Source organism: Octopus sinensis, linkage group LG12, assembly GCF_006345805.1.
Source record: "Octopus sinensis linkage group LG12, ASM634580v1, whole genome shotgun sequence".
Classification (NCBI taxonomy): Eukaryota; Metazoa; Mollusca; class Cephalopoda; order Octopoda; family Octopodidae; genus Octopus; species Octopus sinensis.
The window spans coordinates 22037337-22064040 of NC_043008.1; the positions used below are offsets into that span (position 1 = coordinate 22037337).

Consider the following 26704-nt stretch of genomic DNA (forward strand, 5'->3'; position numbering starts at 1 on the left):
ATGCTGGTGTGTTTACATCCCTGTCACTTAGCGGATCAGCAAGAGAGACTGATAGAATAAGTACTAGACTTCCAAAGAATAAGTCCTGGGGTCGATTTGCTAACGATAGTATTATTAACAGTTGCGTTTCTGCTGAGGTCAGTTTTACCTTCCATCATTTCAGGGTCGATAAAATAAGTACCAGTTGCATACTGGGGTCGACATAATCGACTCATCCCCTCCCCCAAAATTGCTGCTCTTATAGCAAAATTTGAGACCATTATTAATAGTTGCATCAAGGCGGCAAGCTAGCAAAATCGTTAGCATGCCAGCCAAAATGTTTAGCGGCATTTCACCCATTGTTACATTCATCATCATCATCATCGTTTAGCGTCTGCTTTCCATGCTAGCATGGGTTGGATGGTTCAACTGGGGTCTGGGAAGCCAGAAGGCTGCACCAGGCCCAGTCTGATCTGGCAATGTTTCTACGGCTGGATGCCCTTCCTAATGCCAACCACTCCGTGTGTGTAGTGGGTGCTTTTTATGTTCCACCAACACAGGTGCCAGACGAGGCTGGCAAACGGCCACGATCGGATGGTGCTTTTTACGTGCCACCGGCACAGGGGCCAGGCGAGGCTGGCAACGGCTGGCAATTCTAAATTCAAATTCCACCGAGGCTGACTTTGCCTATCATCCTTTTGGGGTCGACAAATTAAGTACCAGTGAAACACTGGGGGCGATGTAATCAGCTAGTCCCCTCCCCCCCCCCCAAATTTCAAGCCTTGTGCCTATAGTAGAAAGGATTATTAATAATTGCATGAGTGGGGTATCAAAATAGCAGTCTGCTGATTAATTAGAAATGGTATGATAAATTTGCTGTCCAAGTATTTTAAATCACATTGTACTGCTTCTCTGATTGTACAACTAATATTAGGAATATCGCTTGGGTGATGGACAAGCAAGAACTAAAAGTAAAGGTTTGTAACATACAAATATGATGGAGAAATACAGAATTGATACATAGATATATAAGTGGATTTTAAATGGATATATAAACATAGATATATAAAGAGTATAGTGTAGCTTGAAAACTAGAACCGATAAAATAAAATGGCTGGTATGTTGGGAATCATTACAGTAAGTACCCCACCAAAATAGACCTAAGTTTCCAGGCACCAGAATTTTAATTTTTTAATATATACTCTTACTCTTTTACTTGTTTCAGTCATTTGACTGTGGCCATGCTGGAGCACTGCTATTAATCGAGCAAGTCAACCCCAGGACTTATTCTTTGTAAGCCTAGTACTTATTCTATCGGTCTCTTTTACTGAACCGCTAAGTTATGGGGACGTAAACACACCAGCATCGGTTGTCAAGTGATGTTGGGAGACAAACACAGAAACACAAACATATACACACACATACATTTATATATATATATATATATACATATATACGATGGGCTTCTTTCAGTTTCACAAGGCTTTGGTCGGCCCGAGGCTATAGTAGAAGACATTTGCCCAAGGTGCCACGCAGCGGGACTGAATCCGGAACCATGTAGTTGGTAAGCAAGCTACTTACCACACAGCCACTCCTATGCCTATATTTTTAATTTTATTTTAATTATTTATTCATATTTGCCAGCATTATAGATCTATTGGATCAGGACTTAACCTGGGGCTAAACAGCATCTTGTTTGTTTAAACCAGGTGTCTCAAAATTAAAACAGCTTTTAAACATTAGTATAATGCTAATTGCTGCGGTAGTTATAGGACACCTGCTATTTCCTTACAGTTTGTTTTCGTAATTAGACCGCAATCCTTCCTATCATTAATACCTGGGTAGTAGTAAGAGTAATATTTCCTGTCATTTCAGAGGGTAGATTTGTACATTTAAGTATTAGTTTATATAAATCATCATCGTTTTACATCTCCTTTGATATAGGTTGTATGGGTCATCGCTACTCTCCTGAAACGGGCTGTTGGAATGTATCTCATTCACCGGTTTAATTAGCTTTTACTTAGTATCTATGACTGGCAGCCCTTCCTAATCCCTTTACAAGGTGAGGTGGGCATGGGCTTTTTTCATAGCGCCCCATTACTAGATATAACTGGCACCCCGTTGTTTATAACAGTGAGAGTTCTAGTTGATTTGATCAACGGAACAGCCTGCTCTTGAAATTAACATGCAAGTGGCTGAGAACTCCACAGACATGCATACTCTTATCATAGTTCTCAGGGAGATTCAGTGTGACACAGTATGTACTATGGTTAGCATTTTGAAATCCAGGTCCTACTCATTTTTGCCAGCAGAGTGAACTGGAGCAATGTGAAATAAAGTGTCTTGCTTAAGGACACAACATTCCATCAGGAATTGAACTCACAGCCTTACATTCATTAGCCAAATACCCTAACCAATAAGCCATGTGCCTTCAAAAATAAAAGAACCTTCTAACTCCTGTTTTAACAGAACGAACTGGGGGCAACTTATTTTCTCTAGAGGAGATGGAGGGGAACGAGTGATGAGAGCATGAGGTGGACAGATGGTGAGAGTGACCGATGGATGTCAATACTGAATAGTCAGCGTAGGGTGTAAATAAAAATGTGTGGAGAGCAAATCTGATGAGGACCTTTATCCAGCCAATCATATGATTTAGTTTAATCCATGACCTGTATATCACAAAACTCATTAAACAGAATTGATCAAGATTAATTTACAACCAAAACAAAATCTTCTGGCAGAAAAAAAGGTAAAAAAAGGAAAAAAAATATTTTAAATAATATTTAATGTGTGGTAAGTAGCTATAGACGCAGGAGTGGCTGTGTGGTAAGTAGCTTGCTAACCAACCACATGGTTCCGGGTTCAGTCCCACTGCGTGACACCTTGGGCAAGTGACTTCTGCAATAGCCCCGGGCCAACCAATGCCTTGTGAGTGGATTTGGTAGACGGAAACTGAAAGAAGCCTGTCGTATATATATATATATATATATGTATATATATATATATAATATATATATATATATATATATATATATATATATATGTATGTGTGTGTGTTTGTGTGTCTGTGTTTGTTCCCCTAGCATTGCTTGACAACCGATGCTGGTGTGTTTACGTCCCTGTCACTTAGCGGTTCGGCAAAAAGAGACCGATAGAATAAGTACTGGGCTTACAAAAAGAATAAGACCCGGGGGTCGAGTTGCTCGACTAAAAGCGGTGCTCCAGCATGGCCACAGTCAAATGACTGAAACAAGTAAAAGAGTCAAAAGAGTAAAGAGAGTTCAAGAAACTAAGCAATTGTTTGGTTCCGTATTTTCAGTCCTTTGTTTTACAGCTTTTATAATAAATCACATTGTTTCTTTCCTTGTTTTTTTTTAAATAATTTCTGTCAATCAATTTATCATCGCTTCTATTATAAGAAATATTTCTATCTTTCTTTTTTTTTTTTTTGCAGACTATCGAATACATTACCAACAAGGTATTTTATTTTCCAAGTAATTTTTAAAAATTTCTCTGTATTTTCTAAATATATATTTATATAATTTATATAATTTATATATTTCTTTTTATCGTTATTGTTTTTTTTTTTTCTGTCTTAATATTAAAGACTTTAAAGATACTCCATAAATCAACAAAAATTACACCAAGGGACACTTCACAAATGAAAGCAAGCATGAATATAAATAATGCATGAGGGTTTTATTTATATTCTTTGAATTATATTTTGTTTTGTCTTTTATTATTTTATGTCATTGTTTTATTCATATTCTTTGAGTTGTATTTTGTTTTGTCTTTTATTAATTTGTTTCTTTGTTTTATTTATATTCTTTGAGTTGTATTTTGTTTTGTCTTTTATTATTTTATGTCATTGTTTTATTCATATTCTTTGAGTTGTATTTTGTTTTGTCTTTTATTAATTTGTTTCTTTGTTTTATTTATATTCTTTGAGTTGTATTTTGTTTTGTCTTTTATTAATTTATTTCTTTGTTTTATTTATATTCTTTGAGGTGTATTTTGTTTTGTCTTTTACTATTTTATATCTTTGTTTTACTGTTATTAACAACAAAATCACAATGACATACATCACCAATATATATCGTTTCAATAACAAATACAGCGGTATCACCTTCATCAGACATGATGACGTGGAATTTGTTGTATTACGTAGAATGGTCAAAATTCTAGACTAATGGACCACTGTTATCTCAAATTATTTTCAAAGAATTGCGTTGCAACTCGAGACAATGGATTTTGGAATTGATGATGGAATGGTAAAAGATAAATGGAAAAATATCCTTCCTCACACTAAAGCATGTTTGTCGATTTATTTATACTCTGTGCTAAGCCATTGTTTCAGACGAAGGCTTGCTGTTGATTGAATCAAATCTAATTTCTTATTGGAAATGGTCATTCTAAAACTCTGTAGAATTGATTTTTTGGTAGTGGTCAGACAAAATAATACAATAGTCAAATTTCTTATTAAAAGAGAAAAATTGTTCCTGTTATGTGATTAAGAGGAAGACTGCAGCAACCGATGAGTAAATTTCCATATATTACTTTCTTTAGTTCACTTTAGTTAGTAAATAAAGTAAATATATAGTCAAGGCAGTACTCCAGCATGGCCACAGTCAAATGAGTGGAAAAAATTAAAGAATAAAAGAATATAGTTGTCGGTTTCAATGATGAGGATTCAGTTGTTAAATCAACTAAATTCTCACTTTATTGAATTAACATATAAGTGGCTGAATATTCCACAGATATGTATACTTATTTCTTTACCACCCGCAAGGGGCTAAACACAGAGAGGACAAACAAGGATAGACAAACGGATTAAGTCGATTACATCGACCCCAGTGCGTAACTGGTACTTATTTAATCGACCCCGAAAGGATGAAAGGCAAAGCCGACCTCGGCGGAATTTGAACTCAGAACATAACCGCAGACGAAATATGGCTACATATAACGTTTCTGCCAGCTCGCTGCTCTATCGGATATGTATACTGTTAACATAAATCTCAAGCAGAATTGATGTAACACAGCGTATCACAAGACTGGGCCATTGAATTGCAAATACAGTGTCTTTATATTATAATATAACTAACAAAGTATTACACAGACATCCATACGCTTAATGTGAACTTCAAACAGAATCAGTGTAACCTCAGTCTGTGATAAGGTTGGACTTTAGACTCACAGATACAATCTATTCAACAGGCTTCCACAAAGTTTCCCCTTTATTCAGTTTCACTCGGAAGGCTTGACTCATCCAAAATATATATTAAGTGACCCTGACTCAAGATGTTATGTTTTGAGATTTAGTTCAGTCTTTTATGATTCTGAAGCAAATTTCTTATCTATTTGTTATACAGCATCTTTGTTTATTATAGCATTCAAATATACCTTTATAAATTCTCACTGCTTTTACACGTGGACGTGATGTTTCAATACTTGAATCCAAGGTGAACCATTCTTTCAAACAATAGTCTCATAGTTTTAGACACCTCATGAGTGTCTAGGTTGTAGAATCATTGATGTACCTGAGACTAAGTATAAACTTCTCGGTTATTCTGCGTAAGAAGCTTGCTTCCCAACCACATGGTTCCAGGTTCAGTCCTACTGTCTAGCACCTTGGACAAGTCTCTTCTACTATAACCTCGGGTTGACCAAAGCCTTGTGAGTGGATTTGGTTGGTGGAAACTGAAAGAAGCCCATCGTATACAGATATATGTGTTTGTGTCCCCAATATCACTTGACAACCGATGCTGGTGTGTTTACATCCCTGTAACTTAGCAGTTCGGCAAAAGAGACTGATAGAATAAGTACTAGACTTACAATGAGTAAGTCCTGGGGTTGATTTGCTTGACTAAAGGCAGTGCTCCAGCATGGCCGCAGTCAAATGACTTTCAAAAACAGAATGCAAGCAGAAAAAAAAAAAAGAAAAAAATTGATTTAAGAAATGGATCTATCAAGAATTAAGCTCATAATTGCAAACTTCAAAACTGATTAAATCAAAACTAAACCAACCCAGCTATCTTCACAGTATTTGAAGAATGAGTTACAAAAAAAAAATAACAAAAACAAAAAAAAACAAAACAAAATAAACCAAAAGCATAAGCAAAAAAAGGCAAGAATGTTGATTTGTAAGTTGATTAGGAGGAGCCAAACTACTCCAGATGTCAAAAGACTATACCTTAATTCCAGCATGGTGCCTAAAGTATATGTTTTACACATTAATACCAAAGAGTTCTCTGTATACGCAACAGAATTTTAATCACCGTATATTATATATCTCACCTTCTCCGCAGCATCAGTGAAATATTTATTCTGTTAAATAGAAACAGATGGAGAAAAACAAAATTTATAGCAAAGTTTATTTATATTTGACTAAGGTCTTCCTTGATGAAATATTATTACCGGCTGATGGCTTAGTTTTTATAGCACACGGTAAACTACTGGGGAAGGATGAAGTTTATGGCAGCTGCTGCATGGAATATAAATTCTAAAAGATCAGGTGCTGGTGTGGTTGTGGGGTATTTTGGTTGTTTTGCAACCACATGTTCCGTGTGTTCAGGCCCACTGCATAGCACCTAGGTCTTTGGCTGTAATCTTAGGTCGACTGAAGTCTTGGGAGTGGATTTGGTAGATGGAAATCAAAAGAAGCCCGTTTTGTGTGTGTGTGTGTGAGTGTGTGTGTGTGTGTGTTTGTGTGTTTGTGTGTGTATGTCTGTGTGTGAGCATGTGTTTGTATGTGTGCGTGTGTGTGTGAGCATGTGAATGTGTGTGTGCGTATGTGTGTGTGAGCATGTGAATGTGTGTGTGCGTGTGTGTGAATGTGTGTGTATGTGTGTGAGCATGTGTTTGTGTGTGTGTCAGAGCATGTGAATGTGTGTGCATGCATGTATGTGCTTGTGTGTGTGTGTGAGCATGTGTTTGTGTGTGTGTGTATGTGTGCATGTGTTTGTGTGTATGTGTGTATGTGTTTGTGTATATGTGTGTGTGAGCATGTGTTTGTGTATGTGTGTGTGTGGTGCTGCTGCTGTTGTTGCTGGTGCTGGCGTTGCTGTTGCTGTTGCTGCTGCTGTTGCTGCTGCTGCTGCTGCTACTGATGATGATGATGATAGAACAATCATGGTTAAAATGCTTTTGATCATATTTCTACCTGATGAGCTGGATTGACCTAAGGTTAAACGACCAAAAATATTTCCAGACTTAATATTCCTTAATTTCTTTTAACCCAGCAAAATTATTTGGTACGTTTTGTCAGGAGGGAAGGCTGTGCCTATGACCCCTTTTAAAGGACCTCAGAGACTGATAGGGGAGAGAGAGGCAATGATGGAAGGTACCCTTAAGCTAGAGGCTTGCACTGACCAAATTCCAGCAACAGAATGGATTCTACTACAGGTACACAAGGTTCCAGGAGGTGGTATTACATTGGGAGATGGATGAAGTCTACTGCCAAAGTGGGCCATGGCAGGATTTGAACTCAGAATGCAAGGAACTAGAACAAATACAGCTAGGCATCCAATCCACAATCTTCATACTTTTTCATTGACCTTGAAATAATTTTTTCAAATTTTGGTGCAAAGCCAACAATTTTGAAGCATAGTTGGTGGGAATATGTCAAATACATCAACCCCCAGTCTTTAACTGGTACTTATTTTATTGACTCCCAAAACATGAAAGGTATTGCTGCCCTTGGTGGAATTTGAACTCAAAGTATAAAGAGCACAATGGTTGTTGATGAGTGTGGCTGTCAAACAAAAATTGGCTACTATTTCTAGCAATTTGATTGACCACATAGTTGTTCCCTAATTAGGTAATATATGTACTTGTTGGACACTAGGTTTTGATAAAGCATTAATGCCTCTCCTTTGAAAATGTATGTCTTTGTGCCAATGTGAAAATTCCATATTCCTGCAGTTATTATTCAGCTCTAAATTACCCTGATCAAATAGACCTCTGATCATGACCATCCATGACCATCAAGGCTTTCATTTGCTAATTTCTAGAATAATATCACCCAAGGTAACACTCAATTTTAAAAATACGATCTAATTTTAAGAAGGTGCAGCTGTTATTTCTGGTTGATCAAGGGGTCACAAAGAGGGAGCAACTCTCAATCATCATCATCATCATCATCATCATCGTTTAACGTCGGCTTTCCATGCTGGCATGGGTTGGACGATTTGACTGACGACTGGCGAACCAGACGGCTGCACCAGGCTCCAATCTGATCTGGCAGAGTTTCTACAGCTGGATGTCCTTCCTAACACCAACCACTCCGAGAGTGTAGTCGGTGCTTTTTCATGCCACTGGCACGAGGGCCAGTCAGGCGGTACTGGCGATGGCTGCGCTCAAATGGTGTCTTTTACATGCCACCTGCACAGGAGCCAGTCCAACGGCACTGGCAGGGATGGACGTACAGTGTTGTTGCTGTTGTTGTGGTCATTTTAGTTGTTGGTGCTATAGATATCAATAATATATGAAGAGGTAATCAATGATGATTAGTCCAGCAATTAGCTCAGCATGGAAAAGATATAAATATTATGGAAGTTGTTGACAACTATGATAATCACCATTTAATTAGTCAGTATACGCTTCATATAATTCTATCTTCGAGGCTTAACTGTCAGTAATCATTAATAATTAGCACTTCTTACTTCTATATTTCATTCTTTGTTAATTATTGGCCCCTAATGCTTAACCATTTTTTTACATGGTTTTATATAAATATATACATATATTTACATGTATATATATATATACATATGTTTACATATATATATATATATAAACGGCAGTTTGTCTGTCTGTGTGTCTGTCAGGTTGTACCCTCACCCTGACCATGGCTTTCAACCGATTCTGATGAAACTTGACACACACATAGCCCAATGTCATAATTCAAAACTAACGCAGCAAAAATTTTGAAAAGTTCCCCCAGTTCTGAAAAATATTGATAAATTCGACGTGAGGTCGAGAATCTAAGCTTCTTATATGCAACACATTTTCTGTTGTAGTTTTCGCAACTTGCAATCGATTTTCACCAAATTCATGGTGAAGCTTAATGTTACCCTAAGAAACTTAATTCTGACGTTAGTTTTCCATGCAATACCTTACCATCAGAAAAAATCGATAAAATCATGCCATTTTGGGAAATCACGTTCAAATTCAAGATGACATAATTTCGACAATATCTTTCACAAATTGGCAGGAATTTTCTTTTTAATTCACAGCGAGCATCATGTCTGCTCCAAGGAGCTATATGGCCCTTTTTATTCCAATAGGATACTTTATTACTGGAAAAAATCGGTTAATTAAATCATATGTGGCACACATAGCAAACCGATTTGTGTATTAAACACAAACCACAGACTGTCTAGGGGACGCAACTCGACCTTTTTAAATCTCTTGGGAGGCGCAATGATGTTTTCATGTTTTCGCCCAAAGGGACAGCTAGGAACATTGTATACACAGAAGTATTTGAGTGAAGAGAAGACATTGCAACCTATACATGCGCCTTCGTTCCCTAGGGGGAAAGGACTAGATTGGGATTAGTTGTTGCCTACTAGGGGCTCTTACATACCCGAGCAACTCCGGGCTATGCTGCTAGTATATATATATATATATATATATTTATCATTTGTAGAAAACCTAAATTCTGAGAAGAAGCAAACTCTACGATGTATAGCAGTATATACTAAAAGTGGGGAAGGCTGGTTTATGGAATTACCCTGGGTTTTCTTCCATAAAGGGTTTAACTTTATGGTGCATTGCCAGACCCCAAAACCTGTTGGCTAAGACCTTTTCAAAATATCCTTCAAAATATTTTGAAGAAGTCTTAAGCTAACAGGTTTCGGGTTTTGAAATATGCAATAAAGCTAAACTCTTTATAGATGGGAAAACCAGTGTAATCCCCCCCCCACAATATATATATATATATATATATATATATATATATATATATATATATATATATATATATATATATATATATATATATATATATATTATATATATATATATATATATATATATATATTATATATATATATATATATATATAATATATATATATGTGTGTATTATATATATATATATATATATATACGTGCGGGTGGCTCGTAAAAAGCACCCACTACACTCACGGAGTGGTTGGCGTTAGGAAGGGCATCCAGCCGTAGAAACACTGCCAGATCAGACTGAGACTGATGCAGCCTTCTGGCTTCACAGACTCCAGTTGAACCGTCCAACCCATGCTAGCATGGAAAGCGGACGCTAAACGATGATGATGATGATGATGATGATATATATATATATAATATATATATATATATATATATATATATTATATATATATATTATATAAGCAAGTGGACAAAATAAAGAAAGTGTAACTTAATACATTCGGTAGGAGTTACATTTATTGTTTAGTAACAGTTTGATTCAGCTACTCATGACTTAAGGTTTTGTGGGTATGTAGAGTCTTCTCTGAATGTCTGATGGGATGGGCCCATCATATGCACCCATATAGAGCTGAGTCAAATTGTTATTATGAAATATAAAGTGCTGCTTCAAAGGTTGATAAATAATTTCTATGAATGACAATACAAAGAACACTAACATACAATGACATTCATACATAGATACATACATGCATATATACATATATGTACATACACACGTGGACACACACACATATTATCACTGTTTAATGTGTTTTCCATGCTGGCATGGGCTAGAGATTTCAAAAGGATCTAATAAACCAGGGTGCTCTTTTTTTTTCCTCCAACCACATTTTCTTATTCTCTCTATTTTTGTTCTCTGATGAAGAACTAGCATCCAAAACGTCAAACCTCTTGCACTTATTCTAAAGTGTTAAACTAATACAACACTTGTTAAAATTTGTCCCTTTTGTGATGTCTTCTTTTGTTTTCTGATCATTGATTTACAATATATCTTTATATATAAAAGTGAGGTTGTGTGTCTGTCTCCTACGATTTAGATTCCTAACTACTCCCACATTTTGCAGTGCAGTTTAACCAAAAGCAGGTATCTTATAGTCGTGATTCATATCGAGCACTTCTGGGTATCAGCGCGCGTCTACGATGAGTCTACGATTTAAAAAAAAATTTACCATCAATTTTTCCCATTTTTAATGCAATTTTTTGCTATTATATAAGGGAAGTAACTCTCTAAAAATGTTTATATAGTTATTTCCCTTACAAACCCGAGCAACGCCGGGCGATACTGCTAGTATATATATATATATACAACTTTGATTGTAGAGCGACCTACATTGGGGATTCTAAGGTGACCTGCTGTGCATGAGGAGACCTATTGAGTCAAGTACATCAACATCAAAATAAAAATCAAATGGAAATTGTAGTTGTGATATCCATGCCGGTGGCACATAAAAAACACCATCTGAATGTGGCCAATGCTAGTGCCACCTTGAGTGGCATGCATGCCAACGGCATGTAAAAAGCACCAAGCGATCATAGACGTTGCCAGTCTCTTCTGGCTCCTGTGCCACTGGCACGTAAAAAGCACCCACTACATTCATGGAGTGGTTAGTATTAGGAAGGGCATCCAGCTGTAGAAACACTGCCAGATCAGATTGGAGCCTGATGCAGCTCCTGGCTTCCCAGACCCCGGTCGAACCGTCCAACCCATGCTAGCATGGAAAACTGATGTTAAACGATGATGATGATTGATGATGATGATGACTGTGTATATATATATATATTATATATATATATATATATATATATGCGCATGGCTCAGTGGTTAGAGCGTCGAGCTTACGATCGTGAGGTTCTGAGCTCGAATCCCGGACCGGGCTGTGTGTTGTGTTCTTGAGCAAGGCACTTCATTTCACGTTGCTCCAGTTCACTCAGCTGTAGAAATGAGTTGCGACGTCACTGGTGCCAAGCTGTATCGGCCTTTGTCTTTCCCTTGGATAACACTGGTGGTGTGGAGAGGGGAGGCTGCTATGCATAGGCGACTGCTGGTCTTCCATAAAACAACCTTGCCTGGACTTGTGTCTAGGAGGGTAACTTTCTAGGTGCAATCCCATGGTCATTCATGACCGAAGGGGGTTTTTACCCTTTATATATATATAAATATAAATGGGCGGCAAGCTGGCAGAAACGTTAGCACGCTGGGCGAAATGCGTAGCCGTATTTCATCTGCTGCTACGTTCTGGGTTCAAATCCCGCCAAGGTTGACTTTGCCTTTCATCCTTTCAGAGTCGATAAATTAAGTACCAGTTCTGCACTGGGGGCGATGTAATCGACTTAATCCGTTTGTCTGTCCTTGTTTGTCCCCTCTGTGTTTAGCCCCTTGTGGGTAGTATATATACATATAAGTAGCTGCACTATGGCTCTGCCAAGTAGGAACAACATGCATGGGTTTGAACACCACTGTCTATGCACAGGCTGAATGCAGTATTGTATTTCCTTCTAATCCCTCTTGAAAAAGAATTCCTTGCAGGTTATTTGTTATCCGTGACCTTGGTTCAACTCTTAAGCTATTTTCAAAGTGAAAAGGCACGCCATAACTATCAGCTCAGCTTTCTTAACATTACTGAATATGTTATGCAGCAATAACTGACCGTTATATGACCCTGGTAGGTCAAGTAGGCATTTATCATTTTGGCATGACATTCTCAAAGGTGGTCAACTTCAAACATGTATGGACAGACTACATGAACAATGTGTGAGTGCATGCACACGCATACACTCACATCTACACATGCATATACACACTCACACACATACACACACATAAATTTGCACATATATACACCGGCATACAAATACACATGCTTATATATATGTATACTTATACACATAAATATATATATATATATATATCATTATCATCATCATCATCATCATTGTTTAACGTCCGTTTTCCATGCTAGTATGGGTTGGATGGTTCAACTAGGATCTGGGAATCCAGGAGGCTGCACCAGACACCAGTCTGATTCTGGCAGTGTTTCTACAGCTGGATGCCCTTCCGAATGCCAACTACTCCATGAGTGTAATGTAATGGGTGCTTTTTATGTGCCACTGGCACAGGGGCCAGAGGAGGCTGGCAATGTCCACGATCGGTCGGTGCTTTTTACGTACAACTGGCACATACGCCAGTCATACATATATATATATATATATACACACACACACAAACACACGCATAGACAGAAAATTTATACTAATGGCTATCATAATAAATACTCTTACACATTTATTGCTAATCTCCATATACATGTACATACATATATATATTTATATATATATATATATATATATATATATATATATAATATATATATATATATATGTGTGTGTGTGTGTGTGTGTGTGTGTGTGTGTAATTATATATATTTATATATATATGTAAGTAATGTAAGTATATATATATATATATATTGGCCTGCTCGCTTAGCCAGCGGGGTGGCGTCATTTGAAGGCTAAAACAATGCGAACGCATTGTGACCAGCGATGTGTAACTACATCTGATGGACTGGTCGGTCACGTGATATATATATATATCTATATATACATATGCACACACATACATACATATACATATACATGTAACCACATGTGAATCATTGGCAGTTTTCTTCCTCCATCTTCCTTTCTATTGGGCTTTCCTCTGTTTCTGAAGAAGAACATTGCTCGAAACATTAAACCATCTTTCTTTCCTTCCCTGAGCATCTGCTAATACTTTACATGTGCCACGTCCTCGCGCTGTTGCATTTTTGTGTTTGTTGTTCTTTCTTTGGATTTACTATTTTACATATATATAATATATATATATATGCATATATATGTGTATATATATATATATATATATATATATATATATATATATATATATATATACATATACATATATATACACATATATATATATACATTTATATATATGTATATATATATATGTATATACATCTATATGTATATGCACACACACATATACATACATATATATCATTGTCATCGAATGCATGTATATACATGTGTGTGTGCCCTGTTACCCTGTCTCTATTAGGTTAATTAACAACTAATAGAAGATAATTATGACTACACTTACTCAGCTTTCTCTCGATAGCAAATTCACAGTGAATCCTTCCTCATTGTACGTGTTTAAGGTTGACGTGTACTGTTAGTTGTGTACTCTGTAGCTTTTGGCATCCCACCAATAAACTACCATTGGCTGCAGGCTTCAGAGAGTTTAATCATAATTTTGAGTGGGGGTGGATGGACTCTGTAGATTAATAGAATTAATGCATTACGTTGTGGTTGTGGTTGTGGTGGTGATGGTGCTGGTGATGGTACTGATGATTATGGTAATGCCAATGGTGATGGTGGTGAAGCCAATGATGGCGGGGGTGGGGTGATAGTGATGAGGATCGCTGTCATCATCATCACCAGTCATCATAATCATCATAATGAGAAGAGGAGGAGGAGGAGGAAGAGGAGAAGGAGAAGGAGGAGGAAGGGGAAGAGAGGAGGAGGAAGGAGAAGAGAGGGGGAAGGGAAGAGAGGAAGAAGAGGGGAAGAAAAAAGAGGAGGGAAAGAGAGGAGGGAAAGAGGATAAGAAAAAAGAGGAAGGGAAGAGAGGAGGAGGAAGGAGAAGAAAGGAAAAGGAGGGAAGAGGGGAAGAGGGGCTGGGAAAAGAGGAGGAGAAGGAGGAAGGGAAAGAAAGGAGGAGGAAGAGGAAGGAAAGAGAGGAGGAACAGGTGGAGGTGGAGTGTAAGAATGTAGTGGGGAAAATCTGTAGGTTTGGATTGACAAGAAAGAGAGAAAATGGTAAGTGCTAACATTCCTGCCTTTTCTGTTTTTTAACAGAAGAATTAACCCTCAAAATCATAGATTCTAAGGCAACGAACTGACAAAATCATTCCTGCACTGGGCAAAATGATTCGCAGGATTCCACCCTTCTCTACTTTCTGACTGTAAATTGAGCAGAAGACTGCGGTCTTCAGTATTTTCTAGTTTATGGGGCTTGCTAATATGAATTAGGAATAAAATTTGGCCAGACATTGATAGATGAATAGAGGGACGAGAGGAGAGAAAGAAAGATTGAGAGAGAAGGGGGAAAGATAGAAATGTATTGACAGATGAAGAAATAGAAAAATATGAGATACATACATAAAAGAAATAAGAAGAAAATTCAGAAGGAAGATATATGGATAGATGGCTACGTAAGTTGATACCAGATTTTGGCCCTTGGCCAGCAAATTTGCGAAGGGGATAGATCAATTACATCATCGTCCCTAGTGATCAACTGGTAACTATTTTATAAAACCCAAAAGAATGAAAGGTGGCATGAACCTCAGTGGAATTTGAACTCAGAATGTGAAGTCAGACGAAATGCTTTTAAGCATTTTGCCCAGCATACAAATAGTCCAGTCAATGTATGTGTGTGTGTGTGTGTGTGCGTGTGTGTGTATGAGTGTGTGTATGTATGTGTGTGTGTATATGTGTATATATATATATATATATATATATATATATAGGCGCAGGCATGGCTGTGTAGTAAGAAGCTTGCTTCTCAACCACATGGCTCTGGGTTCAGTCTCACTGTGTGGTACCTTGAGTAAGTGTTTTCTACTATAGCCTCGAACCAACCAAAGCCATCTGAGTGGATTTGGTAGACGGAAACTAAAAGAAGCCCTTTGTATATATACCTATATATACATACATACATATATATATATATATATATAAGAGAGAGTGGTGGAGGTGCAATGGCCCAGCCGTTAGGGCAGCGGACTCGCGGTCCTAGGATCGTAGTTTCGATTCCCAGACTGGGCGTTGTGAGTGTTTATTGAGCGAAAACACCTAAAGCTCCACGAGGCTCCGGCAGGGATGGTGGTGATCCCTGCTGTAATCTTTCACCACAACTTTCTCTCACTCTTACTTCCTGTTTCTGTTGTACCTGTATTTCAAAGGGCCGGCCTTGTCACTCTCTGTGTCATGCTGAATATCCCCGAGAACTACGTTAAGGGTACACGTGTCTGTGGAGTGCTCAGCCACTTACACGTTAATTTCACGAGCAGGCTGTTCCGTTGATGGGATCAACTGGAACCCTCATCGTTGTAACCGACGGAGTGCTTCCATAATAAGAGAGAGAGATAGATAGATAGATAGATAGATAGATAGACAGATAGATAGATAGATAGACAGATAGATAGATAGATAGATGGATGGATATAGTTCAAATTTACAGAAAACAAAAACAAAGGTAAACCAGCACGTGTACTAGTTTGATACTCAAGAAAAATGAAAAAAGTCTTTGACATTTCAAGCCTATGCACTTTGACAGAAAGAATTGAGAGGAAAAGAAATGGAGAATGAACGGAAAATGCAGAGAGAGAAAAAAATGTGTAAGGATTAATGGTTCAACATGATGAAATGTATGATACATACATACATACATACATACATACATACGTACACACATGTGCACACATACACACACACACATGCACGCACCCTCTCACAAGACAATGATAAAAGAAATCCAGACAATTTTTTGAAAAGTGACATTTGTCCCCTTGGAGTGACCAGCTGAGTTTGCCATTTCTAAAAGCCAAGAATCATTTACTATTGAAAGACTGACCAGCTGCAAATATATCAACAAATTTTTTCTTCTTTCTCTCCTTCTTCCTTTCCTTCTCTTTTTCTTTAACATTCCTTTCAGATACAAACACACACACACACATGCACTCTCTCTCACTTTCTCCCCATTCCTCACCCTCTTATATCTTTCTCCACCCCTACACACTCAATGATACTATAAAAAGAGACAAAATTCCTACAAAAGTTCAATTTGACAACTCCACTAGAGTGGACAAAAGCGCTAATATATGATATATGATTTATAAAAACATGTAACATACTAATAAATATCTGTAAATATAAAACCATCCAAATTTCTGAGTACCTCATTTCCTCTTATATATATATATATATATATATATATATATATATATATATATATATATACATACACACACCAGTACATCCTGTGGAGGAAAGTGTGTATCTGCCAATCTATCTATTTACCTCAATGTCTCTACAGATATATGCATATGCCTCTATTTTTCTGTGTATATGTGTACATGAATACATATATATGTGACGAAAAAGACCAGAAACCATAGAAAAATCTTATGATTAATGTAAAGCTATTTGATGATGGCAGAATTGTTTTTGAGTAATTTGCCTGTCATTCTTTCTCTCCATATATCTTTTTTTCCTTTTTTGTTTTGCTTTACATAATAACAAATCATGTCAAATTTATATTCTTAGTATCTGAAGAAATGTTTTGAATTTTTATAGAATGACAATTATTTTGCTAGGCAGCTATAGGAAATTATTGTTGTTCAGTTCGAAATATTTTAACAAATATTTTGATTTATTTTGACAAAAAATATTGAGAAAAAAAAATACTTAAGATGGAACATTTATAAAAATGTATATCTATTTTTTTCTGGGAGACAAAGTTCACAACCATTGTTACCTTATTTGTAATTTGTTGATGTATTTATTTTCTAAAAGTCATAAGTATCTTGAAACTGCTGACCAAAGATCATTCTGGATTTTTTGAAAGAATGAAGATGCTGATAAAACCATCCTTTGAATTTATATTCGGTTAGCTCAATATAATCTTTAGATGTTGAATTATCAACTATAAATAATTTTGCATAGTACAGTATCGATTTTTGAAAGACAGGAATTATTTCATTGGCAAGTTATTGGATGAAGTTCTGTTATATGAAGTGAAAGTATTAAATTTAGAAGTTTCTTGCAGAATTTTACTGTTGAAGTATGTTATTTCTGTTACAAAATTAAGTATGGAGCTAAAGCTTAATTTAATATCATCTCCGTTAAAACTATTGAAGTATCTAATAATTAAAAGAAATGAAATGTGACATTGAATGATATCATTTTAGGATTTCTACTTTTATCTTCCTGGAAATTACATTATCTTTATAACTTATCTTATCTTCCGTTATAATTAGAGATGTGTTGAAGGAAATATTCGTTAACCAAATACAAAATTTCTCACCAAACTATTACTTAATTTCGTTTCTTAAATGATGAGTGTTAATTCATTTCAAAATTTCAGAATATTTTTTATCTTTTACTTGGTTCTGTCATTAGACTGTGACTATGTTGGGGTACCACCTTGAAGAATTTGTAGCCAAATTAATTTTTTAAAAGCCTGGTACTTATTCTATTGGTCTCTTTTGTCGATCTGCTAAGTTAGAGGATGTAAACACACTAATACCAATTGTCAAGTGGTGGTGAGGGATAAATACAGACACACACACATAGGTATAAACATATACAAAATGGGCTTCTTTCAATCTCCATCTACCAAATTTGCTTACAAGGCTTTGGTCAGTCCAGTGCTATAGCAGAAGGTAATTGCCCGACATGTCATGCTGTAGAATTTGAACCTGAGACCATATGGTTGGGAAGCAAAATTCTTACTACATAGCCATGCCTGCACCTCTATCTAATTTCATATCTATAATTACCATACATAAATCTTTTTAAATTTGAATTTTTAGGCTTAAATCTTGAAATAAATTAAAGTTTTTTTCTTTTGATTTTTATCTGAAGCTTTTTAATGTTTGGGCACTCATATTCATAAAATGATTAGGGTATCATATCAATAGAAACCACATTTAAGATTGAACCTATTGTTTAACAATTATAGAATATATAGGTCAAAAGAGCTCAGAAATTTCCATAAAATCTCGGCTACCTATCACTATGTCAAACGAATTAACATAGTTTCTCTTTACTTATAAAGCACCACCAAAAGCAATTAATGAAATTCTTATGCGCATGATTATTTCAATATTCGGATTATTGATCAAGATATAATTTACGGTGAAATCAAATGCTTTTTTGGAGCAAAGAATTGGTTATTGATTGGGAAAATTCAATGACATCAAATTGGGTAAATTTATATACTTATTCATTGCTTGTACTACTGGACTAATTAATAACAGACATATTGGTACCCCAGAATGGCAAATAGATTTGTTTTGTTAAATCAAAGTATAATCATGACTAATATATTTTTACTCGTTATATCTCACTTTTGATTGAATTCATTAACTTACCATACCCTTCCTCCTCCTCCTCATCATCATCATTTAACATCCGTTTTTCATGCTGGCATGGGTTGGACGATTTGACTGAAAACTGGTAGGCTGGGGGTGGGGTGGCTACACCAGGTTCTGATCTGATTTGGCAAGGTTTCTATGGCTGGATACCCTTCCTAACGCCGACCACTCCCAGAGTGTAATGGGTGTTTTTTACATGCCACCGGCATGGGTACCATTGACCTAACACCAGCATCAACCACAACTATGGTCTCACTTGGCTTGACAGCATATTCTTTTCTACTCTAGGCACAAGGCCTGGATGCAACTGGTACTTAATTTATCAACCCCGAAAGGATAAAAGGCAAATTCGAACTTGGCAGAATTTGAACTCAAAATGTAAAGACTGACGAAATACTTATTTCTTTACTGCCCACAAAGGTCTAAACAGAGAGGACAAACAAGGACAAACAAATGGATTAAGTCGATTATATCGACTCCAGTGCGTAACTGGTACTTAATTTATCAACCCTGAAAGGATGAAAGGCAAAGTCGACCTCGGCGGAATTTGAACTCAGAACGTAATAGCAGACGAAATACTGCCAAGCATTTCGCCCGGCGTGCTAATGTTTCTGCCAGCTCACCACCTTACAAGCACAGTATATTGCTAAAGATTTTGGTCACCTGTCACTGCCCTCATATTCTTTTCTACTCTAGGCACAAGGCCCAAAATTTTGGGGGAGGGAGCCTGTCAATTGGATCGACCCCAGTACGCAGCTGGTACTTAATTTATCAACCCCGAAACAATGAGAGGCAAAGTCGACCTTGGCAGAATTTGAACTCAGAATGTAAAGACAGACGAAATACTGCTAAGCATTTCACCCGGCGTGCTAACGTTTCTGCCAGCTCACTGCCTTACAAGCACAGTATATTGCCAAAGGTTTTGGTCACAGTCACTGCCCTCATGAAGCCCAGCTTATGTTTCATCAGCAAGCACTGGCATCTGTCATGACTATAATTTCACTCAGTTCACCAGGTCATCACAAGCAGAGCCTATCGCCCCACAATTGAAGGGTGCTTTTAATGGGTCAGTTACACGACACTGTTATCGACCACAGCAACAATCTCACTTGACTTGACATCACTGCATGATGGAGTATTTGTAAAATTTTGCTTGTGGTCCTTAAATATAAAATAAGGTTTGTGAAAAATTAAACATTCAACTTTGTCATCTATACCCAACTCTGTGAATTAGTGTACTTTAGTATATTACAGTAAGTAATTATGGTAACTATTAGTTCCAGTTAAAAGGTAGCGAGCTGGCCGAAACGTTAGCACGCCAGGCGAAATGCGTAGCCGTATTTTGTCTGCCGTTACGTTCTGAGTTCAAATTCTGCTGAGGTCGACTTTGCCTTTCATCCTTTCGGAGTCGATAAATTAAGTACCACTTACGCACTGGGGTCGATGTAATCAACTTAATCCGTTTGTCTGTCCTTGTTTGTCCCCTCTGTATTTAGCCCATTGTGGGTAGTAAAGAAATAGGTATTTAGTCTGCCATTACGTTCTGATTTCAAATTCTGCTGAGGTTGACTTTGCCTTTCATCCTTTCGGGGTTGATAAATTAAGTACCAGTTATGCACTGGGGTCGATGTGATCGACTTAATCTGTTTGTCTGTCCTTGTTTGTCCCCTATGTGTTTAGCCCCTTGTGGGTAGTAAAGAAATATATGGTAACTATTAGTTTTTAATAACTATGAGATAAGAAGCAATTGTAACTGCTATCATTAGTTTAATGTATTTATGTTTTCTGTGGCTTTACCCATTGAATTGATCCCATTCTGGTGACAACCTTCGAGGTTTAACTATTCATAACCACCGTGGTATTTACTACAGTCTGAAACAATCTTAATAAATCATTAAATTATACTTTCTGACAAAACATGGGTCTTACACCACTAACCTTAAACAAGCCACAAATACAGATACACATGCACACACACACACACACACACACACGCACAAAGACTTATGTATCATTTCTTCATATATTTGTAATTTTACATATGTCTGGTTGATGGCTCAGTGGTTAGGGCATCAGGATTCTTTCAGTTTCCATCTACCACTCATATGGATTTGGTCGGCCCGAGGCTATAGTAGAAAACACTTGCCCAAGGTGCCCTGCAGTGGGACTGAACCTGGAACCATGTGGTTGGTAAGCAAGCTACTTACCACAGAGCCACATGGTTAAGAAGCAAATGATTTAACAACTCAGTCATACCCATACTTTTATAAACCAGTGTAAAATGGTGTAAACATAACTTAGCCATTCAAGAAACAGACACCAATAAAATAAGTATTGGCTCTGCTCTTTGCCTCCAAGCCAAAAATGGATATCTTTTATGTTTGAAATATTCCATAGAAATCAATGCCCCAGCATGACCTCTGCCAAAAGCAGAAAACAGCAAAAGACAACAAATAAAAGAAGCATCTTGAATAGAACATCAAACTTGCTCAGTTTCTCTTGCCCATTTGTTTTGTTATTTTGTTTTTTTGTTTTTCTGAAAATTATTAATTATTATTGTTGCCTGTTTGGATTGAATGATGAGAAAGGGGTGGGGGGAAGTGTTGACCTTATAGATGACCTTCAGAAAAAAAAACATATATATGATCACAAAGAACATGAAATAAAAACTGTCATACAAAGTTATGGAATGGCTTAATGGAATGGATTCTTTTATTAGGCCTACAGACTCTTAATGTATTCTATTAATGTTACTACAATTATTATTAACATTATTATTATTAAAATTATTAATATTATTATTTTTTTTTGTTGCTACTGCTTTTGTAGTAGTTGTTGTTGTTATTATTATTATTATTATTATTTATTATTATTATTATTATTATTTATCAATATTATTTTTATTGTTGTTGCTAGAAACGATTATTAAATTAGAAAGAATTAGAAAGGTTTATCATCATCTCTTTCATCATCATCATCATCATTGTCATCATCATCATCATCATCAACAACATCATCATCATCATCATCAACAACAACATCATCATCATCATCATCATCATCATCATCATTGTCATCATCATTACCAATGCATTGAGATGGCAGAATGGTTACCCCGTTGGAGAAAATGCTTAGTGGCACTTCCTTTGGCACTTAATGTTCTGAGTTCAAACACTAACAAGGTCAACTTTACCTTTCATCCTTTTATGGTCAATAAAATAAAGTATTAATGGAGCACTGGTTTCGACATAATCGATTTGCCCCTCCTCTCAAAATTGCTAGCCTTGCTCCACAAATTACAAAGAATTTGTTATAATTATTTTTATTATTATTATTATTATTATTATTATTATTATTATTTATTATTATTATCGTTGTTTTTGTTGTTGTTGTTGTTATTATAATTATTATTATGTGAATGGTTGAAGGTGGTGGAATTGCAGTTATGGGGGACAAAATGTTTTGTGACCTTTATTCAGGGTTTATGTTCTGAATTCAAATTCTATTGAAATCAATTTTGCCTTTCATCATTAAATGGGAGGTCAGTGATATATGTGCCAGTTAAGCAGTGTTGTGAAGTCGCATGGCCCGGTGGTTAAAGCATCAGACTCACAATCATGAGGTAGTGAGTTTGGGTCCCAGATTGGGCTGTGTTGTGTTCATGAGCAAGACATTCTATTTCATGTTGCTCCAGTTGCAACATCACTGGTGCCCAAGCTGTATCAACACATTTGACTTTCCCTTGGAAAATATTACTGTGATGTGAGGAGATTGCTTCCTAATCAGATGGTATCAGGTTTTAGTCCCACTGCAAGGCGCCTTGGGCAAGAGTCTTCTATTGTAGCCTCAAGCCAATCAGCGCCTTGTGAGGGAAGCCCATCATATGTGTGTGTGTGTGTGTGTGTGGTGTGTGTGTGTGTGTGTGTGTGTGTGTGTGTGCTTTGTGTCTGGGTTTCTCTCCCATCACAACTTGACAACCACTGTCAGTGCATTTACAGTCCTATAACGTAGCAGTTTAAGAAAAGAGACTGATAGAATAAGGCTTAAAAATAAAATTAAGTCCTGGGATCAATTCATTCAACTAAAAATTCTTTAAGGTAGTGCCCCAGCATGGCCGCAGTCTAATGACTGAAACAAGAAAAAATGTAATTTATATACAGGGTGTGATGGGTAAATTGTCACCATTTTATATTTTTAATTTCATGCATGCACATTTTTTTGTTTTTAATTTTGTTGACTACACAGTATCATAGGGTCAGTTGGGCACTGTCTGTGAGAAAAACAGCACCATGACACAGTTCACTATGCCAGAAATTTGGGAATGATAAGGCTGTGTTACTTGGCGTTCATGTCAGCAGCTCCAATACGAACATTTCAGTGTTTGGGTGTCAATCTGAGGACAGTGCAATCTGAGGACATGTACCAAGAGTGATAAAAATCAAACATCCAGTCAACTAGTGATGGCAACATTATGTCAGCACTCATCTTCCCACAAGGCCCCAGACACAAAACGGTGGCCTACGTCAAGTGCCTGGAGGAGGTAGTGCTGCCCTGGGTCAAGAAGGTGGTTCCTTGGAACACCCTATATCTGGTAACAGGACTCTGCCCCATGCCACACAAGCAGTCAGGGCTGTCAAACAATTTCTGTGACCACATCACACCTAAAATCTGACCACCTAACTCCCCAGACTGCAACCCTCTTGATCATTATGTGTGGGGTGCAGTTGAGCAAGAGACCAGCAAAACTCCTTGTAACACCAAAGATGAACTGAAGGCAAGGATTATGGCAGCATTACCAGCTTAAACAAAAAGACTGTCCAGAAGAGTTGCAGGAGATTCCGAAGTCATCTGGAGGCTGTGGTTTAAGCCAATGGCATTTTTATTGAATAAATTTACTCCTTAGCATTTCAAGATATTTTTATGTAATTTTGGTAAATACATCTGTTAAAATGAGATGTCAGTGTTATTTTCATTTTTACCTAATTTAGACGACAATTTAGACACTGCACCCTGTATATATTTAATCCTGTTGAACTGTTAATCCCAGTACGTTTTTTTCCTCTCTCTGTTTTCTCATTCTTTCTCCATTTTTTTCCCTCTCAATCCTTTCTGTCAAAGAGCGTAGGCTCAGAACATCAAAGTCTTTTCTATTCTTTCCAAGAGTCAAACTAATACACCTGCTTGTTGTTCCTTCACCTGTTTTCTGTAAATTTGAGCATCATACATACATACATACATACATACATTCAAGCATACATATATACAGAGAGACAAACAGACATATAATATATATATATATATATATATAGTTAATCTAAACAAGAAAGCACAAAAAAACACAACAACGCAAGGACGTGGAACAAATAAAGTATTATTGGATGCACAGGAAAGAAGGAGGGTTTAACGTTTCGAGCGGAGCTCTTCGTCAGAAACATAGGAAAAGGAAAGATCCAAAGAAGGGAAGACAGAGGGAAAAAAATCGCCAACGGTACATACGCGGTCACATTTTAAATACATATATATACACACACATATATATATATATATACATACATATATATGTACACATAGACATACTGACAGTAATAGTATTTTTCAAGTAATATATTCTCCCTCCCACATACATGTATTTTTTTCATCAAATGTCATCTAGAACATTTGTTAGGGTTTAGGAACAGTTAAGCTACAACCAAAACTTCAAATCAACAAACTCCAAATCATAAATTCTGTAATTTATAGAATGTTCCTGTCCATGGCAAAGAACATTACCAATAATTGTAAATCACAATAATTTAATTTTACAAGTTTGACAAATCCCTAACAACCATGGAAACTTGTTGCAAAAATTCGAATTAGTGTAAATCGAAGTTTTTATCTTTCATTTTGTTCTTGCTTTTTTTTTTTTGGTTTATATTTGTGTTTGTACACCAAGATTGATTTGTCTTTGATTTCTGGAAGTTTCGATGGTTGTAGAAATCAGGTTAGAGTAATCAATTTTTTTCTTTTCCTTTTTCTTTTTTCTTTTTCTTTTTCTTTTTTTTGTGTTGGTTTTGTTGCAGATGTTGTTGATGATGTTTTTGCTGTCTATTCGGTTCTTTGAATGAATCTAATAAAATTACAATCCAATTTCTCATTGGAAAAATTCCAACAGAATCATGTTGTTTAGGTCGAATGAAGTACTATAATGACTTGTTAGTGCAATTATTGAGTTTTTCAAGTTCTGTTCTAAGGACATTCATACGATGGTGATCTATCTGCTGTAAACACATACACACATGCACACACACACACACACATATATATAATTATATATATATATACATAGATACATACATATATATATATGTATGTATGTATATATATATATATAAATGTATATAGATATATGTGTGTATATATATATATATATATATATGTATGTATGTATGTATATATATATGCACTCATGCATGTAAACATGTACATATATGCATAGTGCAAGAGATTTGATAATAATAATAATAATAATAATCTGTGTTTGTGTGTGTGTGTTTGTGTGTATGTGTGTGTCCATTTGCGCATACATACGCATGTCATACATTTGATTCTGGGGTAAGAAATGGAGCATGATTTGATGTACACATGCGCATATATATATATGTGTGTGTATCTTCAAGTCTACAACTGTGTATGTGCCCGTATGTATATAAATACACATAAACATATACACACATACATACACTCACGTATATATAAATATATATGTGTGTGTGTCTGTATATGTGTATATATATATACATATACAGATATAATATGTGTGTGTGCGTGTGTAAGTATATGTATACATATGCATATATACACACATATGTATATGAAATAGATATATATATATATATATATATATATATATATATATATATATATATATATATATATATATGAGGGCAGCTGCATCGAACTCTCTCATGCACCAAATGGCAATTGCTAAAAAGCATTCGTGAAGTAAATCATGTAGCAACACCAAATGGCGGTGCCCCAGCATGGCCACAGCTAGTGAGCTGAAACTAGATAAATAAATAAAAAAAATAAATATACACACACGCATATATATGAATATATACATATAAATATATGTATATGTATATATATATATGTAAGTGTATATATGTATGTGTGTATATATATATATATATATATGCACACACGCACACATCCACATATATGACATCTGGCTACCTTGTAATTGTTCCCCTGGATCTTTGATATAATTTAACACTGATATATATATATATATATATATATATATATATATCAATGTATGTAAGTATTTACGTATGTAGATATATATATATATACATACATATATATATATATACATACATATATATATATATATAATATATATATATATATATATATATATAGAAAGAGAGAGAGTGTTATATATATATGTGTGTGTGTGTATTTACATATATGCACACATGCCTAATGCCCATATGGATATATAAGTAAGTATGTGTGTATTTAATCATCAGAGTATCAAAATTTAAGATTTTTGAGATAAGAGCTTTGATGATATTCAAT

At 36.0% G+C, this 26704-nt stretch overlaps 1 protein-coding gene across 2 annotated transcripts in view; it reads left to right on the forward strand.

The window, feature by feature from the left end:
• LOC115217999 overlaps positions 1–26704 on the forward strand; it is a 520272-nt gene that overhangs the window by 130577 nt on the left and 362991 nt on the right. For both annotated transcript variants that reach the window (XM_029787743.2, XM_029787744.2), the window contains exon 2: positions 3434–3457. The gene's annotated coding sequence lies outside the window, so the exon portion shown is untranslated. The remainder of the gene's footprint in view (positions 1–3433; positions 3458–26704) is intronic.